General features: G+C 44.1%; 1 long non-coding RNA gene across 1 annotated transcript; it reads right to left on the bottom strand.

Moving 5' to 3' along the window:
• Positions 1 to 361: 361 nt before the first annotated feature.
• Positions 362 to 2,011, bottom strand: LOC147832245 (uncharacterized). Its single transcript, XR_015518553.1, has 2 exons — positions 893 to 2,011; positions 362 to 791 (listed from the first exon to the last, which is right to left on the bottom strand). It is a non-coding gene; the product is annotated as an uncharacterized LOC147832245 (long non-coding RNA).
• Between the last annotated feature and the right edge of the window lie 10,801 nt (positions 2,012 to 12,812).

Below are 12,812 nucleotides of genomic sequence, written 5' to 3'. Positions count from 1 at the left end.
ACCTGAATCTGTTGTAAACAGACTGGGGAAAAAACACCAATTTTAAGACCGACTAAAGTCATTATAAAATAAATACATTATTATTATTGTTGTTGTTAACAAGCTGCCACAAATAAATGTTTATAGATGAAGCCTTGGTAAATTCCTTGTGGGGAATATATTATGATCAACACATGCATGAATGTAGTTGGTTTACAGCAGAGGGAGACAAAGGTTAGTTAACCCTATAAATCACTTTGCTAAACGGTTTCATCGGTTAATTTTTGTTAATGTTTACTATAAATTTGTTGTTTGTTCATGTTAGTTAACACATCAACTATTTTCATATTTATTAAATAAGAAAAAACAAGACAACAACATATTTGTTTATGATTTTATTTATTTTGTTAAGGTCCACATATGTTTGGTCCACTGGATTCAATCAGAAACCATGAAGCTTCAACATTACAGTTATATGAGAAGAGAAACAGTTTTATCACAGCTGTGAAATTCCTTTTTGCAGAGAAAAAGTGGTTGTATTGTAATATGGACTTGTTAAATTCTCTAATTTTTAGATGGCCCTCAACCCTTAAACACTCAGATGGACGAAAACCTGTAACCATCAACTTCCAAAGCTGAAAACTAATACTCTAATAGTCAATGGTTACAAGTTTTGAGGATTTTTTTAAATATCTTCTGTTGTACCTTTCTTCCAAAAAAAAAAAAAAAAAACATCATCAGCAGCAGCACTGACGATAAGAATAAAATGCTTAACTTTGAGAAAACCAAATATAGCAAAACCAGCAAGAATCCTAAGAAAAAAAAGAAAATCAAGCATGAAAACAAACACATACGCAAGGGTGGTGGAATCAGTATTAAAGTGGGTCAACCTCTGTAAGGGTACAACACTTACCTTCTGCCCGACAAACCTGACGAAGAGCTGTCCATGTAAGAGCTCAGTAAGGAAGGCTGAATCTGCCTCCTAGCTTTGGACTGTAATCCAGGCAATATCTGCTACCCAAAAATGCCTCTAGATCCTCTACCCTTTAAATAAAAGCCGGAACGATCCGCAGAGCTACTCTAGAGACAGTTTATATTGAATTATCTAAAATACCTAAAAAACATCATTTTTTTTATGATTATTATGCATTGTGAAGAGCTTTGCAAAAATCCTGAAAATAAAGCACTTAAACTGACATGCAAGAAAACAAACAATACATCATGGCTAAGTATTTGATGACAATTAGCCACCATCCCCAGAATGCTGATTGACAGCCTGCAGATCCACAGATGTCTCTTAGAAAAGTGCTATATGTGCTATGGCCAGGAGGAGGCGCCAATCTTATTTGAGTGTGTTCTCATTCCCAGGAGAAACGGTTTGCCTTGGGTATGAAATGCAACGATGGTGGCATCCACAATCCAGTGGGTCAACCTCAGTTTGGGTACAGAACTTCCCTTTTGCCGACAAAACAGACAGAGCTGTCTACCTAGGCGTGGAGCTACTGAATGGGACACAGCAATGAGAGGCTGGACCACCCACTACATCCACACTCACTCAGCCAACAGACAACCAAAATAACTGAGAAAATGTTACCTTATAATCCCGAAATCTGGTAAAAAGAAACAAAAAGGGAAAACAACAACAACAACATATAAACTACACAAAAGAAGCATCAACCGATAATATTGAGCTTGAGTATAAAGAAACAAACAAATATCAATTATTGCAAAAAAGAACAGAGAAATTGTTACTTTATAATCCCGAAATCTGTGTAAAAAGACAAAATACACAAAGAGAGACAACAACGACAACATACAAACTACACAAAGAAAACAACAACAGTTACACTAAGCTTGGGCAACAAGAAACAACAACAGATAACACAAAGAAAAACACAGAAAACGTTAATAATAACATTGCAACCTCAAAAACTTGATAAAGACAAAAAGTGAAAAACTATATATAAAGTGCTTGAAGAAAATATCAAGATACAATGGCTGAGTAAATGATGGCCCACCCACCACATCCCCACTCACTCAGCCAACACAGAGCCAAACATTTTACCTTTTAACCTTAAAATCTGTGTAAAAGAGAAAAAGAGACAAAACAACACAACAACAACGAGATAGAAACTACACAAAAAACATTAACCAGTAACATTGAGCTTGAGTATAAAGAAACAAACAAATATCAAATATTATTTAAAAAAAAACTGATCAAATGTTACCATATAATCCTGAAATCTGGGTAAAAAGGCAAAAAGATCCCCCCCAAAAAAAGACAAAACAACAACAACAACAAGATAAAAACTACACAAATAAAACATTAACCAGTTACATTGACCTTAAGTATTAGGAAACAAAAAAATTTCAAACATAATAAAACAACTGAGAAAATGTTACCTTATATTCCCAAAATCTGGGTAAAAAGACAAAAAGACACATAAAAATAGAAAAACAACAACAAGATAGAAACTACACAAAGAAAACATTAACCAGTAACATTGAGCTTGAGTATAAAGAAACAAACAAATATCAAATATTAAAAAAAGAACAGAAAATGTTACCTTATAATCCCGAAATCTGGGAAAAAAGAAAAAAAAAGACACAAAAATAGACAAAACAACAACTACACAAAGAAAACATCGTCTAGTTACACTAAGCTTGAGCAACAAGAAAAAAAAAAAAGTTCATTATAACATTGTAACTTCAATAACTTGATAAAGAGACAAAAAGTAAAAAACTATATATAAAGTGCTTGAAGAAAATATCCAGATACAATGGCTGAGTAAATGATGGCCCACCCACCACATCCCCACTTACTCAGCCAACAGAGAACCAAAAAGCTTACCTTTTAATTTCAAAATCTGTGTGAAAAGAGAAAAAGACACAAAAAAGACAAAACAACAACAACTAGATAGAAACTACACAAAGAAAACATTTACCAGTAACATTGAGCTTGAGTATAAAGAAACAAACAAATATCAAACATTAAAAAAAGAACAGAAAATGTTACCTTATAATCCCGAAATCTGGTAAAAAAAAAAAAAAAAAAAGACACAAAAATAGACAAAACAACAACAACTACACAAAGAAAACAACGACTAGTTACACTAAGCTTGGGCAACAAGAAACAAACAACAAATAGCACAAAGAAAAACACAGAAAATGTTCATAATAACATTGTAACCGCAATAACTTGATAAAGAGACAAAAAGTGAAGAACTATATATAAAGTGCTTGAAGAAAATATCAAGATACAATGGCTGAGTAAATGATGGCCCACCTACAACATCCCAACTTACTCAGCCAACACAGAACCAAACAGTTTACCTTTTAACCTCAAAATCTGTGCAAAAAGACAAAAAGACACAAAAAAGACAAAACAACAACACAACGACAATGATATAGAAATTACACGAAGAAAACATTAAACAGTAACTTTAAGCTTGAGTATAAAGAAACAAACAAATATAAAATATTATAAAAAAAACTAAAAATGTTAACTTATAATCCCGAAATCTGGGAAAAAAGACAAAAAGACACAAAGATAGACAAAACAAAAACAACAACGGGATAGAAACTACACAAAGAGTTAGAAACCTTGGGAACATATCCAGGCCAGGGTTTCAGGACAATGTGAGTGTAAGAATTGAGATATTACAAATACTTTGATGTCTTTGACAATTCAAACATGAGCCGAAAACAGAGACAATTGGCTTCACAACCCAGCAGGTGGGAATGCGAGAAAGAACCAGTTCCCGCTACATTTACATGTGAATCCGCTGAAACTCGACTTCAACCACCCCACCTCACACATATGGTCATTTCAATGTCTGAATGTTTTAAATTAACCCAAGTGACTTTATCTATCATGTTTGATATCATTTGAAATGTCTCAGTGCGACTAGTACAATGGTCTCATTCTCTCAGAAATAGACATAATCAAAACAATAAATATATAACTTCAGGCATCTTTTGAACCACTGTGAACCATAACCTCCATGTTATGTATATTTTGAAGTCAGGAATGCATCATTTAATCTTGGATTTATCTTTGATAACTTGATGTCTTTATTGATCGTTTATGAATTGACTGAATGAATTTGGCATAATACACATTTACCTGACTAATAAATTGTTATGTTTTGAATTATTCAAACAGAGTTCATGTTATTATCTCTAGTAGATTGTGGTAGTTTCATAACACCACAAGCCCCTGTACAGGTTAGTAGCGGACTAAAACACGGTAGACGGATCATTGCGGCACACTATACGATGTCTTTAGAGCTCCGACTAACACATTGGCATTAATTCATGTATACTTAGACTGTAAAAGGATATCTAAGGGGATAGTCCTTCACCTGTAAAACTTATAATACTATTTAGATAGTATAGTGATTATTTAAAGTTATTAATAGTTTAAGTACGACTGGTCTGCTTAATTCTATAGAAATGATCATTATATGACTAAATAGCTCTGTTTGATTTAGGAGGTAGCAGATCTATGGGGACCGCATAAAAAATATCCTAATCTGAGCAAGTAGGGTTCTGCCTTTTTAGAATATTGGTCAATCGCCACTGTTTAGTGACCAAGACTTACATGCTTGTGCTTAAGAAATTGTATACTCGGCCGGTACAAGATTCAGGACGTTATAGAGATCCCAATGAACGAGAATAACATAAAATGATGAACCGAAGAGAATATTCATTCATAATCTAAAATAATGTGAAAGGAAACAAAATAATCTTTTCAATGTTTTATAATTGGAGTCGAATAAAACGAGGATAAATATATTAATATTCTAAACCACCTCATACTAAAATTGGAGTCAGATATGAGTTAAGTTTAATATAAATCAACATTGTGCACTGGAAAGACCGAACATGCAGTGAACCTTCATCCACCAGTGGACACCGTCATTGGACCAACTGGCTGGACCCTACAAAGTGTAACCAGGCCCGAATTCAAGGCACGATTCGCTGACTTAAGATGCCTCCAAATCCCCAACTCTGTTGAATGACGTCAATGCGATCAGCAGAGCTGTCTTTGATGACAGAATTTTAAGAAATACAGAATCAAGTGGCTCAAACCGATCTCTCTGCAGACCCGCTAGGACTATAGAGAGATCCCAAGAGGGCATGAGAGAGGGGGGGCAGGAGGGATTTAACCGCTGCGTGCCTCTGAGGAATCGGATGATTAGATCATGCTATCCAAGCATGTTGCCATCCACCGTGTCATGATGAGCGGAGATCGCAGACATGTAAACCTTCAGTGTGGAGGGTGACAGCCTACGCTCCAGCTTATTCTGAAGGAAGGATAACACAATGCCAACCTGGCAAGTTCGGGGGTCTTCTCTACGAGAAGTGCACCACTCAGAGAATAGACTCCACTTCAGAGCGTTGGCATGACTCATAGAGGGTGCTCTAGCCTGAGTGATGGTGTTAAGTACCGCGGGCGGTAAGTCAGCTAAGTCTTCCGAACTCCGTCTATGGACCACACAAGGAGGTTCCAGAGATCTAGGCGTGGGTGCTAGATGGTGCCCCGTCCCTGAGAGAGGAGGTCCTCCCTTAGGGGAATGCGCCAAGGAGGGGCCGCTGCGAGGAGTGTGAGCTCCGAAACCTAGGTCCGGTTGGGCTAGAGGGGCGCAACAAACAAGACCTGCTCCTTGTCCTCCCTGACTCTGCACAAAGTTTGTGCGATTAGGCTCACTGGGGGAAACGCATATTTGCGCATGCCCAATGGCAATATGCGTTCTCGGTGGAAGCAAACAGATCAATCTGGGCTTCCCCGAAGTGTGCCCATATCAGCTGGACTGAATCGGGGTGGAGTCTCCACTCTCCTCGGGACACTAGCAGCCGTGAGAGCGCATCGGCTGCACGGTTGAGCTCGCCTGAAATGTGGATGGCATGCAGCGATTTCAGCTGTGTGTGACTCCAAAAGAGCAGATGGCGAGCAAGCTGAGACATGTGGTGGGAGCTTATACCCCCCCATACGGTTGATATAAGCCACCGTCGCCATGCTGTCCGTCCTGATCAGCAGAAAGTGGCAGAGAGCCAGATACACTGGCAACAGCTCCAGGCAGTTGATATGCCAATGCAGACGGGGTCCGGACCATGAACCTGCGGCTGCATGCTCGCTGCACACGGCCCCCCAGCCCGTGCTAGCGGCATACTAACCCTAGGGGCACTCCAGCTCGTAGAAAAGCCAGATCCGACCAGGGGCTGAGGGTGCGGGGACACAGCGAAGTGATGTGCACCCGGTGCGTACCCGCGCGCCATGCCCGTCTGGGGACTTGATCACAAAGCCAACACTAAAGTGGTCTCATATGAAGCAAACCATCCGGTGTAACCGCGGCTACGAATGCCATATGCCCCAGGAGCCTCTGAAAACATTTCAGTGGGATCACTTTCTTCCTGTGGTGCTTTACACAGGAAAGCATCAGCCTGGCGCGCTCCTCTGAGACGTGCAACTACAGCGACCAAATCCAGCTCCAGCCTGCGATAAGAGATCCTCTGCACAGGGCAAAGTTTGCTCTTCTCTCGGTTGACCTGAAAACCCAACTGGTCGTGAAAGACGTGAAAAAAATGCATCCTTAAGGTCTATGGCTGCCAACCAATCCTGTGGACGGACGCTCTGAACCAAGCATTTCTGCGTGAGCATTCTGAAAGGCATTTTGTGTAAATGACAGTTCAGTCTGCGCAGATCTAGGATCTTTTTGGGCACAATGAAATACGGGCTGTAAAACCCGGACCTCATCTCGGCTGGAGGGACTTGCTCGATTGCATCATTCGCCAGGAGGACAGCAATCTCCTCTCGCAAGACAGGGGCGCTCTGGGGGATAAAAAAAGGACACCCGTAAAAAGGACACCCGTAAACTTGGGAGAGCGAATAGCGAATTGTATCGCATAGCCGAGTCTGACCGTCCGTTTGAGCCACCTCAACGCGTAGAGCGGCGCTAACCAGGCCAGCAGAGCGCGCGCTAATGGCACCATCGGAGCGATCGCTGACGTGCCAGCGGAGGGGCAGCACGGGACGGGAGTGCTGATCCCAGGAAATGGTGCGTCCAGAGGAAGAGTTGAAAATAAGAGAATCTCTCTTACCTGGATCCTGCGGTGAGGCTGGAGTGAGAGAAAGGAGTCCGTTCTGCTGCACTCTGAGGGCCTGAGGTGGAGCATCCCAGACGGACAGTGCTCGGGTGTGCGCATCCGGAGAGAGAGGAAACTGCTCTTTTATTGAAAATTTGGTTGCCCCCAGCCCGGAGGCCGGCAGCGATGGATTTAAAGTCGTTATGGACTGATGTGATGATCCTCGGCCCCCCACCGAGTAAAGAGCAGGTCCCCTCTTCTCTGGATGGCCCGTCTTAGGGACGCTTCGCGGTCCATTTACTGGACTAAGCGGAGCCCGGCGGGAGGCTCTGGGTTGCCGCTTGGTAGGTGGAGTGGGCAGAGGAAGCGGAGCGGATGTTGAAACCGCGGGTGGACTCCCTTGGCGAGGAGCGACCGCAGTGGAAGGGGCAGCGGAAGGAGCAGTTTTCCGAGCCCATTGCTTTGGACTGCTCTTTTAAAGTGGAGAATTCCTGGGTGAACTCCCCGACGCTGTCGCGGAACAGGCCAGCCTGGTATATGGGAGCGTTAAAGGGCACCTATGGTGAAAAATCTACTGTTTGGACATACATGTGTGTAAGTATATGTAATAATGTTCGTTTCGTGGGAAGAATAAGGCAGGGTCGGCGATATCAGGTAAGCACAATTTTTATTTATAATTTTCTGTGTGTGTGTGCGTGTCGAGTCTGAAGGTCGACAGGCTCTCCTCTCTCCCGGCTTCTCCTTCTCCTCCCCTTATGAAGGTGTCTCTCCGGCCCAATCACTAGAAAACACAGGTGTTAATAATTATTTATGATTAGACCACTGACCAGCCGCCGGTGTCTCCGCCTGCTCTCCCCCCTTTCTGGGTGTTCGATCACGCCTTCCCCACCACAGTATAGTGTATATACTGTCATATTGGGGTGAAATAAACACACCCAGTCCTTTTTTTTCAAATTTAACAACTGTGGCGAGTGTTCTAATGCAGCGTCGCTACAAACTACCAACAACCTGTCAAACTACCAACTACCAACACCTGTCACCTCATCAGCACCAATTACCACCTGCAGCTCATTAAAACTGGAGCATATAAACAGAGAAAGAGAAGACACAGACTGAGCTTGATCTCTCCAAGGAAGACAAAGCTAAAGCTTCTTTCTCTGTTTTCCCCAGCAAATAGCAGTGGATAAACCGGCACCTCAGATTGCTTTCACCTATCCAAACCTTCATCAGCCCAGAGGATTTTCCACAACACCCAGCCAAAGGACTCATACCTATACCTATACCTTATAGCTCTCCGTCAGACAGCAGAAAATGGAAGAGCACCTGTTCCAGATGGCTGAACACCTCCCACTCCCGGAGCCACGCGCTTCCGCTCACCGCCATTTGACAAAGCTCGGTGACCTGGATGATATTGATGCGTATCTGCATACGTTTGAAGTCATCGCAAAGAGAGAAGAGTGGCCCAAATCCGAATGGGCTCAAATCCTGGCCCCCTTCTTAACCGGAGAGTCACAGCGGGCGTATTTCTCGTTGGATTCCCCCCAAAATGAAGATTATACTGTACTAAAAGGAGAGATCCTGGCACGAGTGGGTTTATCACAGGTGAGAGCAGCGCAACAGTTCGCTACATGGGCGTATGAGGAGGGTGCCCCAGTACGGGCGCAGGCAGCTCAGCTCAGCAAGCTTGCCCGCTTGTGGCTCCTCGGGGGATCCCCAACCATCACCCAGGTTGCCGAGATAGTCATCATTGAGAGATTGCTGCGTGCTCTCCCTAGATGACTCCAGGGGCCTGTAAGCATGAAAAACCCTGCAAGTCTGGCAGCTTTAGTGGAGGCGGTGGAGTTGGCAGAGGCCACACTGACCCGGGACATTATCGAGAGAGTAGCCGTTCCCTCTCGGAGGGTGGAGGGTACCTCACAGCCAGTCAGCAGACCGGCGGTCCCGAGTCCGGCGGATGAGCCCATGCCCACTGAACCAGTAAACTCCACTGCACGTGCCTGGTTGGCTGGCTGCATAGTTCACTGGAGCCTGCCATCAGGTGCTCCGTCTCACAGAGTGAAGCTTGAAGGGAAGACTATCACGGCTGTATTGGATACTGGGAGCTCCGTGACGCTGGTACAGCCAGATTTGATCAAGCCTCGAGTGGGATCTAAAGCCACAATCCCGATAACCTGTGTGCATGGCGACACACGCTACGTCCCCGCACAGCGGATAACAATTGCAGCAGGCAATGGCGCATGGCCCCTGGAAGTGGGCATTGTAGCTGATCTCCCCGTTCCCCTTTTGCTTGGCCAGGATTGGCCAGGGTTTGAGGAGTTGTTGTCTTTGCCAGCAGTATCCCTCCCCCAGACATGCCGCCGCCCCCGGGCTCGGACTCAACGGGACCGCCAACCAGCTCTTCTGGCCAGTGAGCGACCGAGGGGGTGAGTGTTCGAATCAGTCTTCTAATGTCTTTATGGATTTGTTCCAACAGGTCTCCAGGGGAGGTTCCTTTGGATGAGCCCAGCGCGAAGATGACAGAAACTGCTGGTCCCAAGTTCGAGTAGTGGAAGGCCAAGAACGGCTCCCTGCACCTCACCTCCTCCCACACTTTATCATCCACAATGGTCTGCTGTACTGTGTTGCTGAGCGGCGAGGGGAGAGGAGGACATAACTGGTGGTACCAAAAAGTAAAACATCCACCATCCTGGATCCCGCCCACACTCATCCAATGGCGCGTCACTTAGAACAGCCAACACGATTCAACGCATTCTGCACCGGTTCCACTGGCCTGGGCTAAATGGTAAGGTCAAGAGATACTGCCAGGCATGCCCGATGTGCCAGAAAACTGCTCCCCAGCGTCCTCCCCCCAGTCCGCTGATCCCATTATCCACCATTGAGGTACCCTTTGACCGCACTGGTCTGGACCTGATAGGGCCCCTGCCAAAATCTGCCACAAACATATCCTGGTCATCCTGGACTACGCCACCCGATAAGGGTGATAATTTGATAAATGATAATTTCATTTATACTATATAGTGACCCGGCCCCCCATTAAAAAAGGAAAAATTATGTGGCCCTCTCAAAAAAAAGTTTGGGGACCCCAGGTGGTCTCCAACACCTTGGAGTGAAGTTTCTATTCCCTGAATCTCACCCCCTGCCTTGACAGGAGATCTGCTCTCATGTTCAGATGGCCCGGGACATACATTGCCCTGATGGACAGAATTTTCTGGGCCCACAGGAGGATCCGATGTGCTAGTTTGCATAGCATTTGAGACCTCAGACCCCCCTGATGGTTGATGTAAGCGACTACCGATGTGTTGTCCGTGCGGACTAGAATATGATGGTCCCTTAAATCCAGGAGAAAGTGTTTTAAGGCCAGAAACACGGCCATCATCTCCAGGCAGTTTATGTGCCAGGAACGATGATGTTCTCCCCATTGTCCCGCAGCGGAAAGCCCCCTTAGGGTTGCTCCCCAGCCCATAAGAGAAGCATCTGTCATAAGCACGATGCGATGACAGACAGCCCCCAACACTGGGCTCTGGGACAGGAACCAGGGTATTTTCCACATACTTAAGAATCGAAGGCAGCGCAGCGAGATCTTGATCATGCAGAAAGGAATCCCCTTGAGGGAAAACCCCCTGGATTTAAGCCACCATTGCAGGGGTCTCATGTACAGCAGACCAAACGGAATCACGCTGGCTGCTGCTGCCACGAGGCCCAACAATCTCTGAAAGTGTTTCACAGTGATGAACTGGCCTAGTTTGGCTCTGTGTTCGGCTGACTGAATCAAAGCGATTTTTGGCGGGGACAGACATGCTCGCATCGTCATGGAGTCCCATAGCACACCTAAAAAAAATGGTCGTCCTGGCTGGAACAAGAACACTTTTTGCAGTGTTCAACCGAAACCCCAACCTTCTGATACGGGTGAAAACGACATCTTGATGACGAAATGCCATTTTGTGAGTTTGACCTAGAATTAGCCAATCGTCTATGTAGTTTAGGATACGTATACCCTGCATACAAAGTGATGCTAGTGCCGCTTTGACTATTTTGGTGAAGGTTCGAGGTGACAGAGCTAGGCCTAATGGAAGAACCCGATACTGGAACGCTTCGCCCCCGAAAGCGAAGTACGAATCGTCACAAACCAGTTCTCGGACTGAATTTGTGACACCACGTTTTTGATGGTTAACAACCTGAACCTGAGGGTGTAACATTGTTAAAGTGAAGTGGGCGTGCAAAAAAGTATTTTGTAGCCGTGTTCCACTGTAAACAGGACCCACTGAGACACCATCGGCAGGTGTTTCCACACAGCCAAAAAATGTGCTAGGGGTACCAGCCTATCGAGACTGGCCTCTGGTTGCTCTTGGACCCCCCGAAGAGGGGGGGGGGGGGGGGGAGGGGGCGGGGGGCAGGGAAGCCTGACTCCCAACACGTCAGGACATCCTATTATCCTTCGCCTTCCTTGAAATTACTATCGTCCTCGTGGGAATTTTTGAGGAAGGCTCAGGCTGAGAGCATCTTTTCACTCTTTCAAAGGATTCAGCGATCGATGGCGTCGCCAAAGAGCCCTGAGCTTGATATTGGAGCATCCAAAAAATAGCTCTATCAGTTTCTGACACCTCTGCTTGCGTCAGCCAGAGGTGCCGCTCAGTAGCCACCAGGGTAGCCATAGATTGCCCTAAACTAGAGACCGCCTCTTTAGTAGCTCTTAAAGCTTAATCCGACGCCTGAAATACTTCTTGAAGCTGTTCGGGTGTCGCTCCCCCATTATCTAAGCACTCTTTAATTAGGTCAGCCTGATATGCCTGCAACACTGACATCGTGTACAGGCATCCGACAGACTGACCAGCTGTCATATATGCTTTGCCGACTAGACCCGATGTTTCTGTTAATGGTCTGGATGACAAAGAAGGGACCCTTGTAGATTTTAAATCTGGATAAAGATGACTTGCTAAATCCTCTTCTATCATAGGCATTTCTGTACATGCTTTATCCCCCAGCCAACGAACTGCTGAATAAATAACTGTTTAAAGTTCTTCTCTGCCATATTAAAACAAAAAAGTTGTCCGTTTTTTTGTATTTTGTGCATGCAAGTCAGTAATGAATGGTCACAGAAAGAGGGTGCTTTTTTACGTGCGTGCTTCTTGAAAGCAAAGAAGTTAACACTGAATGCTCAGTGCAGGCTTTTATACTCTCTGGTCTGACGACACCTGCTTAATTACATCAGATTGATTTCACATGTGCTATAAAAGACGTGTATAAAAAAGGTGATCCCCTAGCGTTCTGGTTGGACGCAGTGTTAAAGTTCTCTAGATGGGGAAGAAAACATTAACTCGTAACTTTGAGCTTAAGTATAAACAAATATCAAATATTTAAAAAATGACAAAAAATGTTACCTTATAATCCCGAAATCTGGATAAGAAAGACAAAAAGACAACAAAAAAAAAAACAACAACAACAACAACTACACAAGGAAAACAACAACTAGTTACACTAAGCTTGAGCGACAAGAAACAAACAACAAATAACACAAAGAAAAACACAGAAAATGTAAAAATAAAGAGAGAATAAGTGAAAAACTATATATAAAGTGCTTGAAGAAAATATCAAGATACAATGGCTGTGTAAATGATGGCCCACCCACCACATCCCCACTTACTCAGCCAACACAAAACCAAAAATTTTACCTTTTAACCTCAAAATCTGTGCAAAAAGAGAAAAAGAGACAAAAAAACAGCAACAACAACAACAATGTAATAGAA

The sequence above is a fragment of the Danio rerio genome, chromosome 20 (assembly GCF_052040795.2).
Source record: "Danio rerio strain M-AB ecotype USA chromosome 20, GRCz13ab, whole genome shotgun sequence".
NCBI classification, from domain to species: Eukaryota; Metazoa; Chordata; class Actinopteri; order Cypriniformes; family Danionidae; genus Danio; species Danio rerio.
This window is presented reverse-complemented; position numbering and strand designations above follow the sequence as displayed.